The 20,661-nt window shown below is 43.6% G+C and overlaps 1 pseudogene; it reads left to right on the forward strand.

The window, feature by feature from the left end:
• LOC142312277 (uncharacterized) overlaps positions 1 to 20,661 on the forward strand; it is a 111,701-nt pseudogene that overhangs the window by 56,083 nt on the left and 34,957 nt on the right.

Here is a 20,661-nt window from a genome sequence, read left to right on the forward strand (position 1 = left end):
GTAAAAACTATTGGCACTCTTAAACTAGCCAAAAGCCCAGGGCCCGACGGATTTAGTAACAAATATTATAAGATCTTGGGAGCCTCTATCGGTCCTCATCTATGTGCAGTGTATAATAAGATAGTCACAGATAGAATAATTCCCGACAGGTTCAATGAGGCAAACATTATAGTATTACCTAAGCCAGGAAAAGACCCTCTACAGGTGGAGGGATACAGACCCATCTCATTACTCAACTCTGATTTTAAAATCTTTACTAAAATACTAGCTGGTAGATTACAACAAGTGATTCCAGATCTTATTCTGCCCTTCCAAACGGGATTCGTGCACAGGAAATCCATCACCAATAACATCAGGATGGCTATTGGGGCTATCTCTTATAGCAGGAAGCATAGATGTACCAAACATATAGTAGTTAGCCTTGATGCGGACAAGGCCTTTGACAGGGTCTCTTGGGCCTATTTACATAATCTTTTGGCATGTCGCCAGGTGGGATCCTGGTTTTGCGAAGCAGTCAAGATGATCTACACAGAACCCAAATCCAGACTATCTATAAATAATACATTCTCTGAGCCATTTGAGGTACAGAGGGGAACGAGGCAGGGGTGTCCCTTGTCACCTTTATTGTTTAATTTGGCTCTGGACCCAATGTTGAGGACCCTACATAATTTAGCAATATTTCAGGGATGAGAGTCGGTGGGACAACAATTAAACTTTTGGCTTTTGCTGATGATATTTTATTGTTTATTGCCAATCCCTCTCAAGCGATTCCAGAGATAATGAACACATTTGAATAATTTTGGAAAGGCCTCAGGCTTCAGGGTAAATTACAAAAAAACTGAGGCATTGGCAATGTACAAATCGGGTAAAATTGATAACAACTTATTTCCCTTCCAGTGGTGTACCAGGTCCATTAAATATTTGGGGATTCAGCTCCCAGCAAACCCCTTGTTACTATATCAAATTAATTATAAGCCTCTTATAAATTCATTAATACATCTACTCCAATCTTGGAAACATCTGAAAATATCCTTTTCGGGCCGATGTCACTTAATTAAAATGATAGCATTCCCCAAAATAATGTTCTTATTTCAGACTCTCCCGTTGCTTCTACGCAAATCAGATATTAAGCTACTAAATTCATCCTTTGGAAAATTCATTTGGGGGCACAAGGGGCGTACTAGGATCAGCTTAATCAAGCTTCAATTACCAAAAGGGGCAGGGGGCATAAATCTTCCAGATCTGGGCAGATATAATCTAGCAGCAAATTTGAGATATGTGGTGGACTGGGTGCGAGGAGTATCTCACTTTGCCAATGTACAATTGGAACAACAGCTATGTTCACAAGTCTCGTTAACAGCATTGCTGCATTTAGGGAACGAGGAAATACCGTGTGAGGTTAGGGATCATCCAACACTATGGCATACTATACAAACGTGGAGGAAGGTGAGGAAACTTGGTAAAATTAACACTTCAAGTTCCCCATTTCAACCCTTTATTGGAAATCCGAGATTCCTTCAGGGTCGCCCTCCGAGGATTTATGAAACATTGTCAATGCAGGGTTGTGCTTATGCTGCAGATCTAATGGAGCCTGATTGGTCGTTGCTTCCTTACGAGAAGGCGGCACACCGATTTCCAGCTTTTGTGGGTCAGCCTTTTCTTTTTCTTCAGGCGCGTAGCTTGGCACAAAAATATCTTGTTGACAAGCCAAAGGGAGATCTTGGAGGAAGTGTGGATAACTTTCTTAGGAGGGCAAGAAGCCAGGCATCCTCAACTAGTCAGGTTTATTCAATGTTGCGTACAGTTTGGACATGGGAGGGGAAAACAACAGGTCCAGCAAAATGGAAGGTAGACATGTCAGAGTTCGAGGTAAAGGATTTTTTACAAGCCACGCTGTTGCAACGTAAATTTCTCTCATCCAGTAGCTACACAGATATGGCCTTGATGATTCTACATAGAGCATACATTACTCCAAAAATTCAATCAAAAATGGACACAAATGCCTTATACTCTTGTTCTAAATGTGGCATAAGAGACACTGACATGTTTCACCACTTATGGGACTGTGTTCAGATACAGGGAGTATGGAGAAGTGTTCACTCAGTCTAACAAAATACATACAATATTCAGTTTGCTCTGACACCACGGTGGGCGATTTTTAACATGTTGGGGGAGGCTCAACAAAGTCTTCCGAGAGGTACCAGGGCAATGTTAACTATTTGGGCCTCGGCCACTAGGAAAAGTATCCTACATCTCTGGGTAAATCCTGAAGCACCCTCTCTAGCGTTTATCCAAACAAAACTAATGTTCATATTCAAAATGGACTGGCTGGATGCACTGTCGAATAAGGAGAAGTTGACTAAGCGTTTCTTTGAAACATGGTCTTTATTTATACCTAACTTGGCTACAGTGCTTAAGGATAGACTTAAATCTCAGTTTGGACAGACCTCTTGGTACTTTCTTGAACTGCTCAATGGACACATACCAATTACATAAGTTACCATTTTAAGTTGCTTCTGGTCGCACGCAGAGCGGGGGGAGGGGTGAGCGGGACTGTTTTGATTATAATGTCATCAATGGAATGCTCTTTGTATAAGAGCAGATTGTAAAACAAATTCGGTTAAAATTCAATAAAAAGATGTTTAAAAAAAAAAATTCTAAATATATTTAAAAAAAACAAACAAACCAGAAAATAAAGAACAAAATATGCAAAAAAAACCCATACTAATAATTACTATTAATAATGTAAAAAAAAAATGTACATGCCACATCCGGAACAACCTGATCTATTAAACTGTAGCACTAATGCAAAAAAAAAAATGTACATGCCACATCTGGAACAACCTGATCTATCAAACTGTAGCACTAATTAAACCCTTCAGTGATCACTGCAAAGAAAAAGAAAATGGTTTGTCAATCTTTTTTCGCATCTTTTTATGTGTGCATAAAATTGCTGTCAACAACATTTTTGTGCACCTTTGAAAAGATGGACGCTGCTGAGCATAGGAAAAACTGATCCAAAATGTTATGTACGCAAATTGCCACCAAAGAGCATTCAATTCAACCCACAAAAATAAAGAAGTCTCCACTCAGGTGTGTCATCTGTTAATGGAACTGTAGGAGACTTCCACAAGACTGGCAGCATAAGGCTATGTGCGCACGTTGCATTTTTTCCCGCGTTAACGCTGCATTTTGAACTGCAGCGTTTCAGTGCCAAATTGCATGCGTTCTGCTTCCCCAGCAAAGTCTGTGAGAAGTCCGAAAATTCAGTTCGCATGCTGCGTTTTTAAACACAGCGTTTTGGGTGCCAAAAATCACTGCGGAAAAAACCCCCAGCATGTCACTTTTTTTGTGCGTTGCAGCTGCATTCTCCATCCATTGAAATCAATGATGTGGGTCAAAACGCAACCAAAATGCACTTGGACTGCATTTTTGTTGCGTTCCGCATGCTTTTTTGACAAGCAAAACGCAGGTCTTCAGTCTCTCTCTGTCGATGTCGGTCATTCTCCCTCTGTCTGTCGGTCTCTTTCTCTGTCAGTTGATCGCTCTGTCTGTCTGTCTCTCCTCTGTCCGTCGGTCGGTCCCCCTCTCATACTCACCGATCCCCAATCACCAGCGTGGCACTGCATGGCTGTCACAAGCTCCGGCGGCTTTTCCTCTTTTGAAAACGCTGGCCGATCATTATTCAATCTCGTATTCCCTGCTTTCCCCGCCCACCGGCGCCGATGATTGGTTGCAGTCAGACATGCCCCCAAGCTGAGTGACCGCTGTCTCACTGCAACCAATCACAGCCGCCGGTGGGCGGGTCTATATCGTGCAGTAAAATAAATAATTAAAAAAAAGACGTGCGGTCCCCCCCCCAATTTTGATACCAGCCAGGGTAAAGCCACACGGCTGAAGGCTGGTATTCTCAGGGTGGGGCAATCGAGGTAATAAGGAGTTAATGGCAGCAGTCCATAGCTGCCACTAAGTCCTAGGTTAATCATGGCAGGCTTCTCCCCGAGATACCTTCCATGATTATCCTGTAAGTTAAAGAAAATAAACACATACACTGGAAAAAATCCTTTATTTCGAATAAAAGATGAAAAAAACACCGTCTTTCACCACTTTATTTACCCCCAAATACCCATCCAGGTCCGGCGTAATCCACACGATGTCCCACGACGCTCTCAGCTCTGCTACATGAAGCTGCCAGGAGCAGTCACAGACCACAACCGCTCTCTGTCAGCTCCGCGCAGCATTTGAAGTGAGCCGCACGATCAGCGATGATGTCACTCAGGTTACCCGCTGCCACCACTGGATCCTCTAACTGTGACAGCAAGTCGCCCAAGTGACTGAAGTGAGCTGCGCGATCAGCGATGACGTCACAGGTGAGTTGTGGTCTCGGGTGGAGGACTCCAGCTGGCCGCAGGTAACCTGAGTGACAGCAGCGCTGATCGCGCTGCTCAATTCAGGGGATTAGCGGTCACCAGTGAGTCCTTCACGGTTGACCGCTAATCAGGACGCGACACAGACAGAGCCGCGGTATGACAATGAAGTGAAATTCATCCGAGTTCATTCTCATCACACTACTCTGTCTGCTGTCAGCAGGCATGTAGCAGAGCTCAATTGCCATGGGACCGCACTGCGAAAAATGCATCCAAAATGCATGCAAAACGCATGCAAAATGCATCCAAAATGCTTGCGTTTTGGATGCATTTTTTTTTTTTTTTACAAACGCAGTGTTTACAGTTCTGTGGGTGCATTTTTTTCCGCACTGCTCAGAACACAACGTGCGCACATACCCTAAAGGTCCTGGAAAAGTGCTAGGATTCCCCTCCCACCACCCCCCCAAAAAAAATAAATTCAGCAAAATCTGTGTTCCCAAATCCAAATTCCTACCTCCTTTCTGAGCCCCCACAATGTGTGTAAACCACAGTTAATGTCCAAATGTTTAGCATTATTGTAGTGAGATGAGCCTGCTTAATGTAAGAGGTGTTTGTGTCTCCAGAAACATGAGATGATTATAATGTACGGGCACTACAATGTACTGCGCATTACTAGGAAATGGTGTCAGATAACGATTCCAGAAAACTTTCCATTTAAAAATTTAAATGGCGCTCCTTTCCTTACGATCCCTGCCATGCACCCAAACAGTAAATTTCCACCACCTATGGGGATTTGATGTACTCAGGAGAAATTGCATAAGAAATTGAATCTCTTGCTATCCTTGTGAAAATGCAAAATTTGGGGCTAAAGTAAAATTTTTGTGATTAAAAAAACTAAAATCTAAATGTTTTAATTCCACATTGCTTTAGTTTATCTGAAGCACCTGAAGGGTTCATAACTTATTTAATGTGGTTTTGAGCAGTTTGAGGGGTGCAGTTTTTCAAATGGTGTCATTTTTGGGTATTTTCTATCATATAGGCCCCTCAAAATCACTTAAAACCTGGATTTTAAGAAAATAGATTTCTATATTTTGTTGGAGAAATATAAAATTGCTGATAGACGTTTACCCCTTCTAACTTACCAACAAAAAAAATGATGTTTCAAAAATTGTGCTGATGTACGAGGGGCTGCTGATATTGTAAGACTTTGGCTTTGTGATCTGTTTTTGTTTTTATGGTAACAAATGTTACATCACACGAAAGCCTTATGTGTCTAATATATGTTTTCAAAATGTTGTGTTTGTTGCTTATGGCAACAGTGTTCTACGCACACAGAAAAACAAAATAGTGGATTCTAATGCGATATTCAGAGCAACTGAGAGTAGAGGAGTGATAAAATTCTTGTTTCTGCAAGGAAAGTCCGCGAAGATTATTCATGGTGATATGTCGCAGACATTGGGGGATAAATGCCCTTCATATTCCACAGCTAAGAACTGGGTTGCCAAATTTAAAACGGGCCACTTCAGCACCAATGATGAGGAACATACTGGAAGATCAAGAGTGGTTGTTATTCCGGAGATCATCGATGCTGTGCATAACCTCATACTTGAGAATCGACTAATTTCAGATAAAGCAATAGCAGACATCATGGGGAGTTATCGTGAACGTGTCATTATTCATGAATATTTGGACATGAGGAAGCTATCTGCAAAGTGGGTCCCCAAATGTTTGACAACAGATCAGAGAAGCATACGAGTGAAAACTTCCCGGTCGATTTGTCAGTGTTTCCGGACTGATAAGAACTTCCTGGATCAACTGTTCACTATGAATGAGACCTGGATTTATTTGTATGACCCTGAAAACAAGGAGCAGTCAAAAGAGTAAAGACACAGTGGTTCTTCTAGTCCAAAGAAGTTCAGGGTGCAAAAATCAGCCACTAAGGTGATGGCGTCTGTGTTCTGGGATAAGGAGGGAGTGGAGCTCCACCATCAATGCAAGGTATTTAAATCATTGAACTTTTGGACTAATTGAAGACAGCTCTGAAGGCCAAAAGGCCCAGCAAGCTGTCCAAAGGAATCTTGTTCCTGCAAGACAATGCCTTCGCTCACACTGCACAAGCAACCACGGCAAAAAAGGCAGAGCTGGGATTCCAGCTGGTTGACCACCCACCTTATTCCCCATATATACCTCCCTCTGACTATCATCTGTTTCAAAACCTGAAGAAACACCTCAAGGGTACCAAATTTCACACCATTTCAGATGCCATGGCTGCTACGGATGCCTGGTTTGAGGCACAGCTGAAATCCTTGTTTTTGATAGGCTTACAGAACTTGGAATATCGATGTAAGAAGTGTGTTGACATCAGTATGTGGAATAAGTATAAAGTTTTATCATCCTATCTTGTTTCTTTCTGGTAAAGCCAAAGACTTATCAGCAGCCTCTTGTAAAGTAGACGTGATAAATGTTGTAACAAAACTCTCTGATTCAAGGGCATAAATATTCAAAGTTCGAATATTGTGAAATTTTAGACATTTTCGCCAAGTTTCCAATATTTTCACAAGTAAAAGCAAAAAATATTGTCCTAAATTTACCACTAACATGAAATACAATACGTCACGAAAAATAGTCTCAGAATCACTGGGATCCATTGAAGCGTTGCAGGGTTATAACCTCATAAGGTGACACTGGTCAGAATTGAAAAAAATTGGACTGGTCATGAAGGTGAAAACAGGTTGAGGAGTGAAGGGGTTAAATGTCCAGTGAGAGCCAAATGTAAATTTCTGTACAATAGTTTCCCTTTATTTTGACTTTTCAATTTCTTTTTAAACCAATTAACTTCAAAGAGAATTGCAATAAAAACTTAAAAAAAAAAACATTCCACGTCTGGCGTGATATATCACTAAACTGTGCGTGGTTGATGGCTCTAATATACAGATAAGAGCCACCGAGCAACATCCTCTAATGACCCAGAGATGTTTCACCACTAGTCACTCATTATTTTACTGACGAAGACTGATGAGTTTGAGCTTTTCAGTAGATTTGATATTGCCTATACTCACAGATTTTGACTACAGCAGTCAGTACCCAAAATACTCTGATTTAACCACTTCCCGCAGCCGGTTTTCTGTTTCTAATCGGGCCCCATTTTTCAAATCTGACACATGTCACTTTATGAGGTGATAACTTTGGATGCTTTTTGTGAATCCAATGATTCTGGTATATTTTTTTTTCTGTGACACATTGAACTTTATTAGTGATGGGCAAATGTGCTCTGCCCTTCTTGGTACTCGATCAAGCATTAGCGTGCTCAGGTGCCATGCTCGAGTCCCTGTCTCATTCCGGCTTTTTATCAGCCAGTAAACATGCAATGACTGGCAGCAAATCAGAGCAGTACAAAGTCCAATAAAGCGACTCTATTTTGGAAATTATAACTCTCACTGAATTTCTCCATAGTTGTTGTGATTATTTTAACTCCACAGGCACTTGCCAAGAATTAGCACGCAGTGGATGTTGGAGGTTGAAAACTGTAAATATCCCATTTTATTGTCCAATACATAGAGCCCAGATTGTGCTCCAGGAGATACGTATACCGCAAATTCAGTGGGTTATTCTCACTACAGCAATGAAAATTACATGGATACTAAATGTGGTTTTGACAAATTTTGCAAGACTGAGAAACAAGAGGGAGATTGGACTTTAGGAAAGCTGATTTTGCTGGATTGGTTTTTGGAAGCCACGTCACTTTTTTCAAAAGCCTTTAAGCCACTAATAATGTGGAAACCCTCTGTTTTTCCATTGACAGATGATCCAACTGAGTGGGGGCTTTTTTTGTGGCATGGGTAAAAGTTTTTATTGGTATCATTTTTGCGTACACAATTTTTTGTGGCTTTCACATTAATTCAAATATTTGGGACGCAGAATGAACAAACAGTTGAATACCACACTCTACTGGTTCATGCTATGAGGTCTTCTAGCAGACTGAACTGGCATTGTCTTAGTGAATAATTATGTTTTCCTTTATAACTTGCCATTTCAATGGTAGAAATTATCAAAATATAAATTTCAATTATATTTTATTCAAAAATAATAACTGGTTTTCTTCTTAGCAGATGATAGTACCAGGAAGTCAGAAGGACAAGGGACATCTTCAATTTATAAATCAGATGACCTTGATATTGCACAGGATACAATTGCAGTGGATGCCATTACTCCAGATATCCCATCATCCCTTCACAACAAAGTCTTATCATTTGATCCTATGAAACAAGTCCTGTCTTCTGAATCATTACAGACTACTAAGAAAAATAAAACTCAGCAAATAGGCACTAAAATACATAATGCCCTTAAAGTAAAGAAGCCATTTTCACATTCAGAATATAGAAATAGTTTTCCCCTCGAAATATCTTTGGTTAAGCGTCAAAAAATTCACACAGAGAAGAGATTTTCTTGCTCTAAATGTGGGAAATCTTTTAACCAGAAATCAGATCTTGTTAGGCATGACAGAATTCATACTGGGATTGGATATAAGCCACATTCATGTTTAGAATGTGGGAAATGTTTTAGAGACAAATCACATCTTACTGCACACCACAGAACCCACACAGGGGAGAAGCCATTTTCATGTTCAGAATGTGGGAAATGTTTTAACCATACATCACATCTTGCTGCACACCGCAGAACCCACACAGGGGAGAAGCCATATTCATGTTCAGAATGTGGGAAATGTTATAACCAGAAATCACATCTTGCTACACACCACAGAATCCACACAGGGGAGAAGCCATATTCATGTTCAGAGTGTGGGAAATGTTTTAGAAGGAAATCAAATCTTGTTAAACATCAGAGAAGTCACACAGTTGAGAAATCCTTATTATAAGAATGTGAAAAATGAATTACTGGAAAATTATATTTTGTTGACAATCATAAAAAACTGACCTGGGGAGAAATTATAGATTTTATTGACAAATTGTACAAAAATCATGGAATAGAACGCCGTATAATTAAATGAGAAAGGAATATTACCTTCGAACTTACCATATTTATGGACTACAATACGCAATTTAACAAGAAAATACTTGTGCATAACAAGGCGACTATCTGAATAGCTGGCGATCATGAAAAAATGTAACAGAGAAATGGATTACTTTTCTGTAACTATTCATTTATTCTGTATTTCGCTACAATAAATCCTTTTTAAAGATCTTTTAATAAAACAATGTGTGTGTGTATGTATATATATGTATATATTGTGAGACTGTGACCGGGGTTATCTATGACGGCCGGTATGTCTCGCCCCGGTTCTGCTCACTCCATGATAGAAAGTAAATCCACTCTAGGGTTAATGCTGTTTCCCTACAGGCTGAAGGAAGGGTTAAATAGAATCAGGAACAAGGGCAGGTGTGCCGGGTGTGGGGGAGTGAACACAACTCCCTGAGCTCTCTGCTGGAGAGGCACATGTATATTGTTGTGGACTTTTGTTTGGACATTAAAACCGTGTGCTGTGAACCTTAATGCCTGGATCCCGTGTCTTCTGCTGCGCAGCCGACCGTGCTACCTCACATATGGTGGAGAATCGGCGGGCATGACAGCCGGTGAGGTGTAGCATCCATCCCTGGTGACCCAGCAGCACATGTCCTGGATTCGAGCCGCTATACTACAGCCCAAACCCGGTGACGCCATGGAGGACATACTAAGGCAGCAGCAACAGACTAATGCACAGCTACAAGAGGCTAATGCACAGCAGCAACAGACCAATGCACACCTGCTCCGGGCGTTGGAACGTCAGCAGCAATCCTTGCAAGCGCAGGAAAAAAGGCACCAAGAACAGATGGTTCTCCTGGCCAAGTCGATCCGTGCCGGACCAGCAGCAACAACCCCGGGACCGGGTGACGACAGCAGCGTCCGGAAAGCGGTGAGACAAGCGTTGCAAAAGATGACCCCGGGGGATGATGTGGAAGCGTTCCTGGCGGTGTTTGAGCGGGTGGCCGAGCGGGAAAAGCTGCCGACCCCCCAGTGGGCTGAGGTATTGTCACCCTATCTGACGGGGGAACCCCAAAAAGCGTACCTGGACCTCTGTACCGAGGACGCCATTGACTATGTGACCCTAAAAGCCGAAATACTGGCTCGGTTGGGGGTGAATACCTATGTACGGGCTCAGCGGGTAAATCAGTGGTTCTATGAGGAAGCCAAACCCGTACGCTCCCAGGCCTATGACTTGTTGCATCTTGTAAAAAAGTGGTTGCAGCCTGACACTCTGAGCCCGGCGCAAATGGTGGAAAGGGTAGTAGTGGATCGTTTTGTGCGCACTTTACCCGTCACCGTTCAACGGTGGGTAGGACAGGGTGACCCGAGTACCCTCGACCAATTAGTGTCCCTGGTAGAGCGGCATGTGGCTACGCAGGACTTGATACGGAACACTGAGACTTTGCGTACCACCCGTTGGTCCGGCCCCTCCAAGCCTAGGGCCAAGGACCCCCCGCTGACAACGGTGCAGGAGTCCCCTACCGTCCCGTCTGAGGCCGCGGCCGCCATTCCTGAGGTCCGGAAGGTTCTGTACCCTAAACGACAACCCGTCAAGGGGGTTTCCGTCCCCATTAGATGTTGGCGATGCCAGCGGGTGGGACATATGGAAGCCCAGTGTCCACTCACCACGGAGCCCATGGATTGTGGGGTTACCCGGCGGGGTTCAATGTATACTCAGGTGGTGTGTACCGCTGACCTGGTCTCCCCAGAGACGGAGCCCCACTTGTGCCAAATACAGGTGAATGGATGTCCGGTTACAGGATTGTTGGATTCCGGAAGCTTAGTGACCCTTGTGCGATCCACCTTGAGGGCTAAAGTAAAGGCCACAGGACGTACCATGGGGGTGGTTTGCATACATGGGGACCGCCGAGACTATCCCACAGGGATTGTCACCATCACAGCACCTTGCGGTCAGGTGCAACATGAGGTGGGACTTCTTAACACTCTTCCCTATGACGTGATCCTAGGAAGGGATCTGCCCTATTTTTGGACTTTATGGAAGGGCCCCCCTAAGTCTCCTTAGATATTGGTCAGTCCGGGACCTGAGCCCTACAATCCTGAATCCGGGACACCTGCCGTAGGGGTCCCCATGATAGGGACAGAATGTGAACCCGATAGGTCGCCCCTAGAGGTATTGGCAGGAGAGGCTGAGACGGTCGAACCCATCCCGGAGTTGGAGGCGTCCCCGGATACGTTTGGGACTGCCCAACTCCAGGACCCTACATTAATACATGCCCGGAGTCGGGTGACAGTAATTGACGGGGTGGCACAGTTGCCCGGTGCCCAGGTAAGGTACCCCCATTTCGCTCTTAAGCAGGATTTACTCTACCGGGTAGATGAAATACGGGGCGTGGGGATAGAGCAGTTGGTGGTGCCCCAGCCGCATCGTCGGCGGGTCCTCGACTTGGCTCATAAACACCTGATGAGTGGCCACCTAGGGGTCAAGAAAACGCAGGAGCGAATATTGTAAAGGTTCTATTGGCCCGGAGTCTTTGGGGAGGTAAAACGGTTCTGCGAAACCTGCCCGGAGTGTCAGCTTACCGCACCCCTGACCCATTTTCGCAGTCCGTTGGTACCGTTACCCATTATAGAAGTCCCTTTTGAACGGATAGGGATGGATCTGGTGGGGCCCCTCGTAAAGTCCGCTCGAGGGCACCAACACATCCTAGTGATCGTTGACTATGCCACCCGGTATCCCGAGGCGATACCTCTCAGACATACTGCAGCAAAGCTTATAGCTCGGGAGTTGTTTGCTGTGTTCTGCCGGGTGGGGTTGCCCATGGAGATCCTTACGGATCAGGGGACCCCATTCATGTCTAAAGTGACCAAAGAGCTATGCCGGCTACTCCAGATCAAGCAGTTGCGTACGTCTGTGTACCATCCTCAAACGGACGGTTTAGTCGAGCGTTTCAATAAAACCCTGAAAACCATACTCAAAAGGGTAATTTCAAAAGACGGGAAAGACTGGGATATGATGCTTCCCTATTTGATGTTTGCCATCCGTGAGGTGCCACAGGCATCCACGGGGTTTTCGCCTTTTGAATTGTTATACGGGCGACATCCCCGGGGATTGTTGGACCTGGCAAAGGAAACATGGGAGCAGGAGCCCACCCCCCATAAAAGTGTGATTGAACACATTTTGGGTATGCAGAACCGCATAAGCGCGGTCATGCCAATTGTGAAGGAGCATTTACAGGAGGCTCAGGCCGCGCAAAGCGGCCGCTACAATAGACAAGCCACCGTGCGGACCTTTAAACCCGGGGATCGGGTGTTGGTATTAATCCCCACGGCGGAGAGTAAATTCCTGGCTCAGTGGCAAGGCCCCTACGAGATAAAGGAAAGAGTCGGGGTGGTTAACTATAAAGTATTGCAGCCCGGTAGGCGGAAACCTGAACAAATATACCATGTCAACCTATTAAAACCTTGGCAGGAACGGGAAAGCCTGATGGCTGTTTTTTCCCCATCTCCCTCCTCTTCGGGTCGTTCACCTCCGGCTCCAGCGACCTCCGGAGAGGACGAACCGGAAGTAAGGATTGGAGAAGCCCTCACCAAGACTCAGAGGCGAGAGGCCAGACGGTTGGTTCAGCAGAACCCCGATGTCTTCTCCGAGCTGCCCGGTAGGACCAGTCTGATACGACATGATATTGTCACCGAGCCCCACCTGAAGGTACGCCTGAAGTCATACCGGGTACCGGAGGCTCGACGACAAGCCATATCGGAGGAAGTAAAGACTATGTTACGCCTGGGGGTCATCGAAAAATCCCGGAGTGAATGGGCTAGTCCGATTGTCCTAATACCAAAACCCGATGGCTCCTTAAGGTTCTGCAATGACTTTAGGAGATTGAACGAAATATCCAAGTTCGATCTCTACCCCATGCCCAGGGTGGATGAGCTGATTGATAGGCTGGGACAGGCGCGGTATTTTACCACGCTCGACCTGACCAAGGGGTACTGGCAGGTGCCACTGACTGAGTCCGCCAAGGAGAAAACCGCTTTTGTTACGCCGGAGGGTCTCTTCCACTATGTTGTCTTGCCTTTTGGGTTACATGGCGCTCCGGCCACGTTCCAGAGGTTGATGGACTTAGTGCTGGAACCCCACCAGGCGTATGCATCAGCGTACCTTGATAACATCATTATTTACAGCTCCGATTGGCAGACCCACTTGGAACAGGTACAAGCGGTGGTGGACGCGCTTCGAACAGCCGGATTGACAGCCAATCCCAAGAAATGTGCGTTGGGACTCACGGAAGCCCGCTACTTGGGCTACGTGATAGGCCAAGGAGTGATTAAGCCCCAAATTAACAAGGTTGAGGCGATCCAGAAGTGGCCTAGACCCCTGACCACGAAGCAGGTTAGGGCCTTCCTGGGTATCGTGGGGTACTACAGGAGGTTTGTAAAGGATTTTGCGGGACTATCAGCCCCCTTGACGGACCTTCTCAAAGGCAAGAAGTCCGTCATGGTGCGCTGGACTCCGCAGGCCGAGGACTCCTTCCGGGCCCTGAAGGGGGTCCTGTGCGGACAGCCCGTTCTCGTACACCCTGATTTCCGGAAGGAGTTCATAGTACAGACTGACGCCTCAGAGGTCGGCCTGGGGGCAGTGCTGTCTCAGGTGGTTCAGGGGGAGGAACACCCCGTCACCTTCTTAAGTAGGAAGCTCACCCCTCCCGAGCGGAATTATAGCGTAGTGAAGGAGTGCCTGGCGATCAAGTGGGCCTTGGAGTCCCTACGCTATTACCTGCTGGGACGGCAGTTTCGCTTGGTGACGGATCACTCTCCACTGGTCTGGATGAGGTCCGCCAAGGAACGGAATGCCCGGGTTACCCGGTGGTTCCTTTCTCTGCAGAACTTCCGGTTTACGGTTGAACATAGGGCCGGTAGGTTGCAGGGCAACGCCGATGCCTTGTCCCGCGGCCCGTGTTTGATGGCGGGAGTTCAACCCCGCACGCTTGAACTGAGGGGGGGGGTATGTGAGACTGTGACCGGGGTTATCTATGACGGCCGGTATGTCTCGCCCCGCTTGTGCTCACTCCATGATAGAAAGTAAATCCACTCTAGGGTTAATGCTGTTTTCCTACAGGCTGAAGGAAGGGTTAAATAGAATCAGGAACAAGGGCAGGTGTGCCGGGTGTGGGGGAGTGAACACAACTCCCTGAGCTCTCTGCTGGAGAGGCATATGTATATTGTTGTGGAGTTTTGTTTGGACATTAAAACCGTGTGCTGTGAACCTTAATGCCTGGATCCCGTGTCTTCTGCTGCGCAGCCGACCGTGCTACCTCACAATATATATAAAATTATTATTTTTTTGTTTGTTTGGATATCTTGTTTAGTATAAATATCAGAATTTGATTAGGTCCTGAAATTTAAAAATAAATACACGCAAAGTAGTCCCAAGGAGATTTTTGCAGGTATTGCCAGCTGCCATCATAGATCTGTGGAAACTACACAATCTGGCCCTCTGCCTGCTAACTTCTCTGATGTCTGTGATCAATGCAGGAGACGCGGACATCGACATACAGACTTAGGCAGGCTAGCAAGAGTTAATCTCAGCGGGGCTGCTTGTTAGTCTCTTTTATCATATGCTGTGGGGGAGCCAGTCATGTTCGCTCCTCTCCTATATATGTTAGCTGGACTATTCCATTAATGCTAGCTATAGTTTACCTATACTGGCCTGGTGAGGTGTAGTGCTCCAGACCTTACTGGTGGTTGTTGTGCATTATTGCTGTGAGTCGTTGTGGTGTTAATCATTGTTGTCTTTTTTTTGTTGCTGCCTTCCTATTTTTGCTTTTCTTCTTAGTGTTTTACTGTTTATTCCTTTGACTTTACAGTGTGTCTGAGCTTTGGGTATCCCCTTTCTGTCATAATCTGTGTCTCCATCACACTCCTGCCCCTTCCATCCCTGGGGGGGGTGACAAATTTGAACTGGTCAGGAGAATAGTAAATCACCTGACTCTGGCGCCTCTACCTTCAGAGGTAATTGGGAGGTCAGGGATAGCGTAGGTCCCCTAGCATAAGGGACAGTATTGGAGCCCCCTGTCTCTCGATGTCCTGCAGTCATATCATGACAGATATGGTGAGCCCATGTGATACCCGATCTTAAAGCTTGAAGGGGGAGTATGACAGGTGGAGACTTAACCACAAATGTCAAGCTTTTACTACGTGTGAGCCCAGAATCTTCTGATGAGAGAATTATATATGCCAGAATTATTGAGCAGTACTACCATATAAGTGAGACTTGCTTAGACAAGAGATGTACTACAAGTGTCAGATGTGTTGAGAACCAGCAGAATCACAGAGGAGCTAGAAGCTGAGTTATCTCCAGGTAAAGAAATTAATTTTATTTCTTATCTTTCTTAACAAAGTAAATGAAGATTTACATGTTCAGGTAAGTCTAACTTTGAAGGTTTTTTGGCTTAGACTATATGCAGAATGGGAAATGGAGAATTTAATGTCCGATTTTAAGCAGTGTCTTAATAGAAAAAAAGAGAAATTGAAAAATATTTTACATTTGGTTGATGTTTCATGAGTTTGTGTCTGAGAAATCCAAAGATTGTGTAGAAACTATAGTGTCAGGAGATTCTAGTAATATTGATTGTAATGTCAGTGATTTTGTCTGTAATGAGGAATGTCTACAATATTGCGGGAGACATGTCTGTAGTCTCTGCTGAAGGTGACCTTGTCGGTGAGGACATAGGAAATGACGAAAGGAGAGATGAAGGAGGAGACAGAGGAAATGACGAAAGGAAAGATGAAGGAGGAGTCAGAGGAAATGGCGAAAGGAAAGATGAAGGAGGAGTCAGAGGAAATGACGAAAGGGAAGATAAAGGAGGACACAGAGGAAATGAGGTGGAAAGAGATGATGGAGGAGGAGTCAGAGGAAATGACAAAGGGAGGTCACTAAAATAGAAGAGCCACAAGTAAGTCAGTAATAAGAGGTAATAACTATAGGATAATTTGTTTTTGTTTTTTTATAAATTTGATATTAAAAATTATTAGCAATAGCAAGAGCAGTTAACCAAATGGAGTGAAAGGTAAATTAGCAGGGTAAAAAGTAAAATATAACTTTTAATAGTTTTTAAAAACGGGAAATTCACAGACAATAAACACATCAGGTGATAATCCAATAGTAGAAAAGGTTGTACTACAACAGGAGGTCAAATGACCTATATCGGAAAAACACACCAAAAGCCTACTGACAGCATTAAAAGTTATATTTTACTTTTTACCCTGCTAAGTTACCTGATATTAAAATAACGTCATAATTAAGTTTTTGTGTGAGGTGCTTACAAATAATTTCTGTTTGCAGAATTTTCCTTTTGCATTTTCAATATTAAAGCATGTTTAACAGCTGAAGCATGTGACCTCTGACCTAGTAATAAATCAATACTATATGCCATATCTACAGTATTTCTCATGTGTATTTGTGTGCATGGACTGGTATGAAAGGAAGTCTCATGTTATTTGTATTTGGGGATCATGTAAAGAATTATTTCAAATTAAGACTCATAATGAGCGTTAAAGAAGCAATACTTTGTTAATTGTATGTATGAATACCTTCATATGTGTGTGAGGAAAAAGTTAACTAAAACTTGAGTAGATAGTCAGCCACGCCATCTGCAAGAGATACAAACCGACCCACCTACGCACTCGGTGCTGGAGAAGAGCCAAGGACAAATGAAATATTGAAACCATGAACTATGCTTCGCCGAGAAATGAAACTTACGCTTTGCTGAGAAATGAAACTTACGCTTTGCTGAGAATTGAAACTTACGCTTATGCACACGACACAGCTACGCCCCTATTAGCTTGATAAAAACCTGTATGTGTAATAAACTTCAGTTCAGAGTGCACACTCTTGCCTTATGTGCAGTTACCAGTCTCTGTCTGTATCTCATTAAGGATGAGAGAAGCGGAGGGGGTGACCGGGACCCTCTCCACATTCGGTCATCGCTGGCAACAGTTGTGACCTATTCAGGGGTCAACCTAACATGTGAAATGACAGTCTGGAAATGTGTGACAGACAAGTGAATGTAAGCCAGTAACTGTGGTATGTGGATTGTATGTCTGGTTGAAGAAGCCTCAAGAACAATAACATTCTAGTTAAATAAAAATTAAAATTTATGTAAAATATTACGAATCAGTTTCAATTGTAGGAATATTAAAACAAATAGTTAAACCTAATATATCCAAAATACATTATTCATACAGTTAGGTCCAGAAATATTTGGACAGTGACACAATTTTCACGAGTTGGGCTCTGCATGCCACCACATTGGATTTGAAATGAAATCTCTACAACAGAATTCAAGTGCAGATTGTAACGTTTAATTTGAAGGTTTGAACAAAAATATCTGATAGAAATTGTAGGAATTGTACACATTTCTTTACAAACACTCCACATTTTAGGAGGTCAAAAGTAATTGGACAAATAAACCAAACCCAAACAAAATATTTTTATTTTCAATATTTTGTTGCGAATCCTTTGGAGGCAATCACTGCCTTAAGTCTGGAACCCATGGACATCACCAAACGCTGGGTTTCCTCCTTAATGCTTTGCCAGGCCTTTACAGCCGCAGACTTCAGGTCTTGCTTGTTTGTGGGTCTTTCCGTCTTAAGTCTGGATTTGAGCAAGTGAAATGCATGCTCAATTGGGTTAAGATCTGGTGATTGACTTGGCCATTGCAGAATGTTCCACTTTTTTGCACTCATGAACTCCTGGGTAGCTTTGGCTGTATGCTTGGGGTCATTGTCCATCTGTACTATGAAGCGCCGTCCGATCAACTTTGCGGCATTTGGCTGAATCTGGGCTGAAAGTATATCCCGGTACACTTCAGAATTCATCCGGCTACTCTTGTCTGCTGTTATGTCATCAATAAACACAAGTGACCCAGTGCCATTGAAAGCCATGCATGCCCATGCCATCACGTTGCCTCCACCATGTTTTACAGAGGATGTGGTGTGCCTTGGATCATGTGCCGTTCCCTTTCTTCTCCAAACGTTTTTCTTCCCATCATTCTGGTACAGGTTGATCTTTGTCTCATCTGTCCATAGAATACTTTTCCAGAACTGTGCTGGCTTCCTGAGGTGTTTTTCAGCAAATTTAACTCTGGCCTGTCTACTTTTGGAATTGATGAATGGTTTGCATCTAGATGTAAACCCTTTGTATTTACTTTCATGGAGTCTTCTCTTTACTGTTGACTTAGAAACAGATACACCTACTTCACTGAGAGTGTTCTGGACTTCAGTTGATGTTGTGAACGGGTTCTTCTTCACCAAAGAAAGTATGCGGCGATCATCCACCACTGTTGTCATCCGTGGACGCCCAGGCCTTTTTGAGTTCCCAAGCTCACCAGTCAATTCCTTTTTTCTCAGAATGTACCCGACTGTTGATTTTGCTACTCCAAGCATGTCTGCTATCTCTCTGATGGATTTTTTCTTTTTTTTCAGCCTCAGGATGTTCTGCTTCACCTCAATTGAGAGTTCCTTAGACCGCATGTTGTCTGGTCACAGCAACAACTTCCAAATGCAAAACCACACACCTGTAATCAACCCCAGACCTTTTAACTACTTCATTGATTACAGGTTAACGAGGGAGACGCCTTCAGAGTTAATTGCAGCCCTTAGAGTCCCTTGTCCAATTACTTTTGGTCCCTTGAAAAAGAGGAGGCTATGCATTACAGAGCTATGATTCCTAAACCCTTTCTCCGATTTGTATGTGAAAACTCTCATATTGCAGCTGGGAGTGTGCACTTTCAGCCCATATTATATATATAATTGTATTTCTGAACATGTTTTTGTAAACAGCTAAAATAACAAAACTTGTGTCACTGTCCAAATATTTCTGGCCCTGACTGTATATATTTATATATCTAGTAATTATTATATCTGGACTAAGCTAACTGTGGAGAAGTGCAAACACACATCAAAGGTTTACCCAGAAGTCTCACATTCTAGAATAATTATTTCTAATTTATTTACTTTTACAAAGTGTTATATTATTTTCCTACACAGGGTGCATTAAATACCTGGTGCCTCTCATCCATAGGCTGAGAGGCACATCCGGGTTAGAGAGCGCGTGTTCTTTAAGAAGAGGTGCGGCACGGTGGCTCAGTGATTAGCACTGCAGTGTTGGAGCGCTAGGGTCATGGGTTCAAATCCCACCAAGGACACCATCTGCAAGGAGTTTGTATGTTCTCCCCGTGTTTGCGTGCGTTTTGTCTGGGTATCGTAGCTGCAGCTAATCGGGGTAAGATCAGCTGTTCTCCAGTCCTGTTGTGACTGCGCGCGCTCCCGCGGTCACAACGAGATCTGAAGAAGCGAGGGCGCATGTGCTGCCCTCTCATGCACAATACTAGGTACTGTGGGGCTTCAGAAACACGGCGCCGGAGATAAGCGCTATTCAGTGGCGGAAGCCTGATGATATGGAGTTGTTTCACAGCCAAAGGCGTTGGATACTTGTCCAGGATCAGTGGTGATCTCAATGCTGAGCTGTATGTGAGTGTAAAAACATTAAAATTAATACATCTAGTTATCAAACATTTTATAGTAGGACATATATGTTCACAGTTCTGTTTATGTTGGAGGGCATAGTTTATTGATAAAGTTCTTATAAGGAATAAATATTAAGATATCCATATTGAATATACATAAGTGCTGACATGGAAGGATATATATATACCATCTGGAAGCTTCTAGAGATTACACCATGTGACATGCGTCCAGCAGTAATTTCCCTATATGGTTTGAACAGTTGTCATATAACATGACACGATGGAGGGGGCTACTCCTGCTCCTGCACGTCGCCTACTGTCCCAGAAGCCTTCCAGGCTGCAAAATGAACACATGCTGAAAAGCTACGGTATATCACCCCTGCCTTACCATTCAGAATCCAAGAAGAGATGGATGAAGATTTTCTATTGATCAGTATGGACTAATTGAACTCTTACGTAAGCTAATGAAGTATATTATTTTTCCTTTCTGTAACTGAATTTTGGCAACCATTTTAAATAGATAAAATACATTTATTTTTTACATTTTTGAAGTTCTTTCTTTCATGCGCTTTTACGTATTTGAAGAAAAATATATTTAAGAGTATATTTTTAACATTTTGGAGAGCCAGCCATTCGTGTTTTTTTTAATTTTTTTGTTGTTCCTTTACTTTGCAAACGGGGGGTCAGAAGTAATACGTATCTCCTGCAAAGTATCAGGAATCGACAATTTATAAAAATCACGCAGAACCTAGAAAATACGGATAAGTTCAAGTCGCATGAATGTT

This window comes from Anomaloglossus baeobatrachus, chromosome 5 (genome assembly GCF_048569485.1).
Source record: "Anomaloglossus baeobatrachus isolate aAnoBae1 chromosome 5, aAnoBae1.hap1, whole genome shotgun sequence".
Lineage (NCBI taxonomy): Eukaryota > Metazoa > Chordata > Amphibia > Anura > Aromobatidae > Anomaloglossus > Anomaloglossus baeobatrachus.